The following is a 9,536-nucleotide window of genomic DNA, read 5'->3' as shown; positions in this document are numbered from 1 at the left end:
ACGGTTTTTGTAGGAGTAAAACATAAAATAATAAAGTTTTGATGTATAGTTTTGGAGTTTGTTACCCAGCACAGCCTATCCTGGCCTGACAAAATACCCATTTTGCTCTACCTGTTCTGCTCCATGTCCTATCATCATTTTACCCTCCTAAACCCTGCTAATAATCCTATTATCATTCAATTTTCAAAACTTAGCAATTTTAACCAAGCTTTCCATTAATCATCTTTGTCATAAGGACTTAAGGGATTCTTTTTTTAATGGGGAAAGATGAGAAGGGACCTTTTGTTTAATTATCATTAAAAACTTTTTACAATCACAAATTATATTCCTCTGGTCCTATGAATGATTGAGTACTTCATTAACCCGCAAAGCAATTGTACTCCTTTGAGTCAGGCAAGGGCCCCAAGAATGTCACCGTGCTACAGAAGACAGCTTTCTCTTTGTGCCATTTGTTCACATTACTGATTCATCTATCATCTGTTCACATTATCTGTCCATCATCCATCCAAAGTGGGGGAAAAGTGCCATCACCAAATTTGGTTTCTCTATTTTCATATCTTCTTTCTAAGCCCATTTTTTTCAGGGAGCTCCTTTTCAATTGCTAACAACCATAGCTTAGCTTTAATAGCCTCTTTCATTAATTGTGTGACCAGAGTAAAAATATGTCTTGAGAGACAGATTTTACTTCCACAGACCTCTGATAATGTCAAGGCACTCTGCGGATCTCAGGACTGTGGCCGACCCCAGAATACAAATTGCTCTTTCTGAGGTATTTGACTCTGTTCTTAGAGTAACTATCATCTTAGCATGTCAATTTTGACATTTCAGTTAGTAAGGCACTGCACATTTTTTATAAGGTAGGGAATTATTAATGGTATAGAAGGGGAGACACAAAAATTTCACCCAATGTCACTTACATCTGTTCCATCAAAAGGATGGGCAACAATCCATCTTGGAAGGTTTAAGTGCCCTCCTGCCAGGGGTGAAAATAGAGACAGCAGGGGCAGCATTAAATTAGGTGACCCAATAAGGCCTGTTGACTTTTAGGAGCTATAAACTATTGTACTTCAGAGCTGGAAGTTCCATTTCAGATAATCTCTTTATATATGAGGTAACCAAAGCCCACTGTGGTGATAACAAACTGTAATGGTGACATGATTCCAGAATCCCTGTTTTCATTCAATGTTTAGTGACTTTGATCACCTACTATGTGCCAGGTTGGGGCCACCATGGTAAAAAAACAACAACAACATAGTGTTCCTGACTACATGGAGCTTGTACCTAGTGTTTCCATTCATGTCTCTCCTTATATCACAACAAATTGTTTCAATTTTATTTATTTTATTTATTTATTTATTACTTTACTTTCATTGCTTTTTTTTTTTTTTTTTTAAAGAAGGGCACAGCTCACAGTGGCCCACGTGGGGAGCGAATTGAAACTGTTATTAGCACCATGTTCTAACCAACTGAGCTAACCAGCCACCCCCAACTGTTTCAAATTTAGAAGTGGTTTCACTTCTAGACCACTCTTAACTCTAAGATGCAAGAGTGACCTAATGCTTTTTGCATCTTATTATTCTTGCCTTAAAAAAAAAATCACTTTTTTGATTAAGCTTTGCCCCTCTGCCAGATCTTATTTATCAATGCAGAAGCTCTTGGGAGGGATAATATATAAAATCCTTAACCCCCTGCTGTCAGGTGGTTTCTCATATAGTTTTCATAGATGAGAAAACCTAGGATCAGAGAGCTTAAATTACATGCCCCTTTCACAGAACAAGTAAGTATGTGAGTTGGGATTCCAATGCATATCTGGCTGATTCTAAAGCCTTCACCATCTCTTCTCTTCAAACTACTTTACTATTCAAACTCTGCACATTCTTGGGGAAATACTTTCTAGAAAATCATACTAAATGCAGAATCGGCTCTTTCCCTTAAATTCTTTATTTTCCGGGGCATTTTCATTTGGTCTCGTTAACTTTGGGATATAGATTCAATGAAATGGTAGGGTATTAACTCTCCTCAAGGTAGACAAAGATGGTTTGAAGGTGGAAGGGCAGTGAATGTTGGAAGTCTAGGATTCTAAATCTGTAAGAAAGATCACCAAGGTCAGACTATTTGTTTGAAAACCACCCTTAACAAATGGATTCTGAATGGCACAATGAGGCTTATGGCTATGACATCAGAAAATTCCATATTCAGTGCAATGGAATCCCCATTTGTGTTCTTAAAAAATTAAAGCAGTCTTATGGATATTAAATGTTAAGTGGCTCCAACAGCTAGGAAGAAAAAAATGTCTTATGAATAAAACAGGCCAATGCCTGATTGCTTGCGTGAAAAATATTTGAAAAAATGTGTTTGTAGAGTTTGGGTCTTGGTAGGTTTTGTTTTAAGGTGTGCAGGGATAAGAAGCAATGGATGAATGGATATATAAATGATTATAGGCAAACTGCAGAATGTAAAAATTGTGGGAGAGAAATTAAATGTATTTTAACACATTTTTTCTGAGCACTTATTATGAGCTCAGCAACATGCAGGGCTTTTTGGAACATGCAGAAACAGGCCATGGTATGACGTCTGATTTTCTTCTTCCTTTCTTCATGTATTAGCTAGGAAAACACTAACACATTTGGCTATGTATCAAGCAAACGCCAATATTCCACTCTCTTAACAGAGTAGATTTCTTTTAAAATATCATATCTATTGAGGAAAGATTTATATACAGTAAAATTCACTCTTTTTAAGTGTACAGTTCAATGTCTTTGACAAATATAGCCAGCTATGTACTCAACATTACATTTAATACTGTGTTTTCCTGAAAATAAGATCTAGCCAGACAATCAGCTCTAATGCGTCTTTTGGAGACCTGGGTCTTATATAATATGATATGATGTAATATAATATGATATAATATAATACTGGGTCTTATGTTAATTTTTGCTCCAAAAGATGCATTAGAGCTGATTGTCTGGCTAAGTCTTATTTTTGGGGAAACACGGTATATATTAGGTTGGTGCAAAAGTAATTGCTGTTTAAAAGGTTAAAAATAATTGCAAAAACCGCAATTACTTTTGCATCAATCTAATAGAATATTTCCATCACCTCAAAAAGTATTTATCCACTTAGTAGTTAATGAACATTTGGATTGTTTCCAGTTTTTAGCTATTATGAATAAAACTTCTATAAACTGTCATGTACCACTCTCTGTATGGATAATATAATTTTTATTTCTCACTTATGTAAGTGTGCAATATGGATTTTCCTGATGAACAAGCACTTTGTTTTCCCACCTGGGAACTCGGAAATCTAGGCTTCTTTCGTCCTGTGGCTCCCTCACCATGGAGGGCCTTGGACCACTTTGTTTCCAGAAATTGGAAGGGAAAGGGACCTGCTTCTACTACTCCAGTCCGGAAAGGACATACCTTACTTCTGCGTATATTCTACTGGTAGAGAATAGACATGTGGCCACTCCAGGATGTAAGGGGGGACTGGGAAATTTAATCCCATGAATAACTCTTTAATGGAGAGGGGTGTATGGATTTTCAGTGGACCAATATTAATAACAGAATGTATTTGTTCCTCAAATATTTATTGAGGGCCTACCAAACACCAAGCACTGTACTAGGGCCTGGACAATGACAAAACAAACAAGCAACCCAATTAAACAAAAGACTCAAAACAAAAAATCTAGCCCTTAACATCTTCAGTTTTCCATCTGGATAGATTTCAGGAAACTACAATGTTTTTATATCCAGAAAAAAAATCAATAGGAATAAAAATGCCATATCAGAAAGAATGGGATATGGAATTAGTATGGAAATTACAAATGACAGATGAAGGAAAAAATCATGCCAAGTGGGTCAGGGACATCTCCCTGGAGGAGGTGTAAGATATCATCTGGGCTCTGAAGGATGTTAGAAATGTCGGTAGGTGGCTGGGGGTAGAGTGGGAATTTCAAAAAAGAAATCAGATTGTTTTCAACAATCAGAAAACGGCAATGGAAGAAGCAACATGCCTTGGGTATGCCTTGCTTGAGGATGGGTAAAGACATTTACTTGAATGCCCTGCTCTCTTAAAATGTCCACATGCTGATCTTTAGGCCACAGTACAAACTTCATTTAAGTTGTTTTCTAAGGAAGTTCTATTCAATTTGACTGTTTTAATGGCTGCTGCTCTGTTTTAAAATGTGGAATAGTATACCCATGGTGATAAAGTTTTTCATAAATTGAATAAATAGTCTTATCACCTAGGGGATGTTTTCTAAATATTAATAGAATTGAACAAATTAAGCTAGCAAGAAGTTGGTTTTCTTCCTTTTATTGAATATTTTGCAGAGAGACCATGCCGATTCAAAATAAAACCACTGACTGTTTAAATCTGTAGAGTTATTTCTATGGTTGATCAAGTAGGTTATTATATTATTGAGATTTAGTGCAGGAAACAGAAATCTCTGATAGATACTTCAGAGATAAGATTTAATACAGGAAATTAGGTACTTATTACATTATTCAAACGCCTGTAGAAGCAGCAATCTGGGGCCATCACTGTAGCTGTTATCTGGAGTCATGAAACTGCTGCTTCTGTCACACCTATAGTTGCTGCCCCCATGACACAAACAGGTGACAAAAAATGGATCCTGGAGTTCAGACGCTACTTTGTAACCTCTGAAGAATGCCTCCACCTCCATTTGCCTTCCAAATGTTGCGTGAGCTTTTCTCACTCTCAGAGCCTATATTTCACCCACATTCCTAGATCTACGGGAGTCTAGGAAATGCAGAATTTAGTCTCCTATACTTGTGATTTAGGGTGAACATAGAAGGGTGTATGTACCATTACTAAGCACTAGTTGACAACACTTAGTCAAATTATCATTTTTCTGATTCCCTCGTTTCTCCTCTGTCTTCCTTCATGGCAGTTAAGAGAAAGATTTTACCCAAAAATGCCATAGAAAAAGAGATATTGAAGACAATATTATATTACTGTTATTTTAAATATGAGAGCTCTTGTATTCATATCTGATTATAGTCTCATAAAAACCAGTATTAAAAGTCGTAAGCACCCTGAATTTCCCATGGAAATATATAATGTCAGATGTTCTGCATCTTGGACACACTGCACTTATCATGTGTTAGCTCAGCTGTGCTCCTGACACATTTTTGCTGCATCTTCCCCAATTTTAAATCAGCAATTAATGAGATGTATTCTACTGAAGATCCAATCACAAGATGGGGAAGAGGATTCACATCACATCTTACTTAATAAAGTTGCTTGTCAGATCACTGTCTTCCCATCAAAAATCTTCCCATCCTACTTCTGTCTTTCCCTGGGAACCGAAGAAATCCTCTCTACAGTGTCAAGAAATGTTGCTAACACCCTCAGCTTACCTATGGGTACCAGTCAGGAAAAAAAAAAAAAAAAATCCTGGGGGTGGGGACGGTTGCAGGCAAGAGCGTGACGTGCCAGCGTTTGTTGGGAGCGAGGGGTTCAGTCTCAGCAAAGGGTAACCGAGAGCCCAAGCACCAATCACCGCCCTGGAAAGGCCCGCGGGAAGCCCCGCCCCGTCTGGCTGCGCGCGTGCGGGGCTGTGCCTCTTCAGAGTGGTTGTCACCGTGTGTGGCATTTAACGGGAGCGCGCAGCGGCCTTGAGCACGCGTGATACGGCATCGACGGCCAGTGGGGAGCCGGGGCAGCCGTAGTGGGGCGCGCTCTCGAGCGCAGGCGGCTGCGGCACACGGTGTCCCGTCGGTGTCTGTCAGCGTGGGGAAGAGGTGGTGGCTGGCGTGGCGGGGACGGAGCGCGTGTGAGCCGGGACCCGGGTCCGAGGCGCGCTCTCCGCCCACAGAAATGAGGCGTCAGACGGCAGCAGCGTTACCTGCTGGAACCCTCAAGTGCACACGGTCCCAGAGGGTGCCAGCCCCGACTGGCACAACCGCGGCCAACAGTTCCTTGGCGAGTCTTTTCGAGCGTCCGGTCTGCTTTGACTATGTGTTACTATCCATTCTTCAGTGTCAGAATGACCATCTTGTTTGTAGCAACTGTCGCCCGAAGCTCCCAAGTTGTCCAACATGCAGGGGCCTCTTGGGATCCATTCCCGACTTGTCGATGGAGAAAGGGGACAATTCACTGCCTTTCCCTTGTAAATATGCCTCTCCTGGGTGTGAAATAACTCTGCCATACATAGAAAAAGCAGACCACGAAGAGCTCTGTGAGTTTAGGCCTTATTCCTGTCCCTGCCCGGGTGTGCCCTGCAAGTGGCAAGGCTCTTTGGACGCTGTCAGGCCCCATCTGATGCATGAGCATAAATCCATTACCACGCTACAGGGGGAGGACATACATCCATAGTTTTCCTGGCTGCAGATATTCATCTTCCTGGTGCTGTCGACTGGGTGATGATGCAGTCCTGTTTTGGCGTTCACTTCCTGTTAGTTTTGTAGAAACAGGAAAAATATGAAGGTAACCAGCAGTTCCTTGCAATTTTACAGTTGATAGGAACACGCAAGCAAGCTGAAAATGTTGCTTATCGAATTGATCCACATGGTCACAGGCGGCGACTGACTTGGGAAGCTATCCCCCCATCTATCCATGAGGGAATTGCAACACCTTATCAATAGTGACTGTCTAGTCTTTGACACCAGCTTTTTGCAGAAAATGTCAATTTAGGCATGAATGTAACTGTTTCCATGTGTTGAAATTCAAATTAAACATTTTCTGGCTAGTGTTTAAAACCGTTGCATTCAATTTCACAGGGAATAGGTATCCATTTGCCTGCCTACCTGAAACTTTCGGTAGGTGGAAATTAGACACATGAAGGTAAATAAAGGGAAAGACTATTAAATACAGGGAACAGTTGTATATAGTAACACTAATATATTTAAAAATAAGTCAACAGTAAACTACTGAAAACAATATCTACACATGGATATACCCAAGATGGGCATCTTTTGTATTAAGAAAAGAAGCATTGTAAAATAATTCTGAATTTGTGTTTGTTGTAGATTGAGTGCAGTGTTGAAAAACAGTGGGTTTTAATTTTTTTATTGTTTTTGTATGTGTTCGTTTTCCTTTAACGAGCCATGTTGAGTGGTCTTTGACCGCTGCTTTTCTCCTATGTGAGTCAACACATAGTGTTGTTACTGTGTGTATATTTTTGTGTGTGTATTTGCTAATTTTTATTCTAGTTTTTTATTAAATAAATTTGACTACTTGGTGAAAAAGAAAAACAAAATAAAGCAAAACATCCTGGATAGTTAACGTAACTGTCACAATCAATTTTTCCTTAAGCATGGCCTCTTGCCAGGAAGGTCGGTAGACAATGGGGAAAAGTTTCTTTTACCTTGCACCCTAAGTAGTTTTTCAAATATGCACCCAATAAAACAGTATATTCTCACAGTGAAATTCTGTCCTAAGAATGTATGCTTTATTTCTTTTATTACAGTTGTTATAATAAGACTTTTTTTCCCCCCTAGAATATGGGGAAACATTTTAGAGAAATGATCACAAACTATAATTAATAGTCCAGTATAAATAATTATATGGAACAAAGCTTTTAAAAGTACATGTTAATTAAACAAGACAATACAAAAATAATTAAAATATGATTTAACTTAGATACTTGCAGTATCTAATGCAATTATATAAATGTATTTACATGTAATGCTTTGCAGGTTTAAAGCACTTTTATCATGTTTCCCCCAAAATAAGACCTAGCTGGACCATCAGCTCTAATGTGTCTTTTGGAACAAAAATTAATATAAGACCTGGTCTTAATTTTAATATAATATAAGACCACATCTTATATAATATAGTATAAGACCTAGTATTATATTAATTTTTGCTCCAAACGATGCATTAGAGCTGATGGTCCAGCTAGGTGTTATTTTCAGGGAAACATGGTATGTCCCTGTTCCTATTAGAATATTACAATGATGTTATAAATACACAGATCTTATATTTTTACTAAAATGCTATGCTTTGAAATACTGACTTCTGAGGCAATGAAAATTGTGGCCAATTTATTTTCTTTTTTATTTACTCTGGAGTATTACTAGGCACCTTCCCTATATATTTTTTCTTTATATATCATATCTGATGGTCTATATCCAATGTCATAAAGACAATGATGATAGTAATAAAACTACCCAACATGGAGTCCTACTGTGCCATTTGCTTTATAGGCATTATTGGAATCCTGAAAACATTGCAAGATACATAATACAGTATATGTAGATACGTGTGAAGGATTATTTAACTTGCCCCAGACCAGAAAATTAGTAAATACTGGGAATACCATTCAAACCCAGGGTTTTTGTTCTTTCTTCTCTAATTTCATATATACTATAGGCAGAATCTGGACCCATAGTAGTTCAATTCAGTTTAGCAACTGGTTACTCTTTGTGTCGCCCAGTTCAAAATGAAAATGCAGGTTCCTTTGTTAAATTGTCAAGAATTTCAAGATAGCAAATTGAACATTAAGCCAAGTGCAGAGTCCTTCTAAGCTTGAGGCCCCGAGTGACTACACAACTTGCACGCCCATGAAGCTGGCCCTGGCTGTTGGCTTATGTGACAGCCACTGTACAGGCTCTGTAGGTATATATAGGAAGAAGACACCATCTTCCTGCTTGGAGCTTCCAGTTTGGGGTGTTTGGGGACCTTCTTTTTTGGAATTGCCTGTGGAGCCAGTGAGTATTCTTTTGAATATCCTCAAGGGTGATAGGTAAATCTTTTCTTTCTGAAATATCTTGAAATAGCCAAATTCACACTGCTGCAAGCCTTGTCAGTAACTTGAGAGAACAAACAGCCTGGTTAACTTTGGTTCAAAATGTGAATCTAAAAAAGGAAGGTTGGATTTCTTAGGAGCCTGGGTATGCATCCAATAAAAAGGGTCCACAAATATTGGCAACCATGTAGTGTTCTCAGAATAGACAGACTTTATTGAAAGCAGCGCTGATTTGGTCTCTGCTTGTGTGCAATAGAAGCTAAAAAACATTAGTTTCAACACCTTAGAGTCACGCTTTATATGTTTGGTAGATTGTTACCCTGGTATTTTCCTTTTTAAAAAAAGTTCCCTCTTAGCACTATGAATTGTGATAATCAAGCTTCGCTAGAGACTGATAACATTGCTAACAGACTAGTTCAAGAACAAAGATGAATTCGTGAATCTTGTGAAATGATAAAGTGATGAAGTTGGATAGCATCCTTCAAAGTCACTAATGAGGTCGCGAGGATCAAATGAGATGTGTTTGGTAATGTGCCTTGTAAAGTGGAGAGCTAGTTATATAACCTCCTCTTATTTCACAAAGAACAAAACTCATCTTCTGGCCAAATCATCTGTCTTCTACCTCCCTGCTCCTCAAGGTCAAGTTTTTATTGGCTGGGTCCTGCTGAACAATTGCTGCTGGGGCACTTAGTTATAACCCAGCTGCTATCTTCTCACCACTGTGGGAGCAGGCCCCTGTTTATTTTCCAGGTGATGAATTATCCCCTGTCTTATCCCCTGGCTTCCCCACTTTCTTCTCCTGAGTTAGAGGCTGGATGACTTA

General features: G+C 38.8%; 1 pseudogene; it reads left to right on the top strand.

Moving 5' to 3' along the window:
- Positions 1 to 5,841: 5,841 nt before the first annotated feature.
- LOC109447098 (E3 ubiquitin-protein ligase SIAH1-like) lies at positions 5,842 to 6,686 on the top strand (annotated as a pseudogene).
- Positions 6,687 to 9,536: the final 2,850 nt, after the last annotated feature.

This window comes from Rhinolophus sinicus, chromosome 17 (genome assembly GCF_057876585.1).
Source record: "Rhinolophus sinicus isolate RSI-liver-muscle chromosome 17, RSI-T2T, whole genome shotgun sequence".
Taxonomy (NCBI): Eukaryota; Metazoa; Chordata; class Mammalia; order Chiroptera; family Rhinolophidae; genus Rhinolophus; species Rhinolophus sinicus.
The sequence above is the reverse complement of the archived record's forward strand: the minus strand, read 5'-3'. Positions and strand labels throughout refer to the sequence as shown.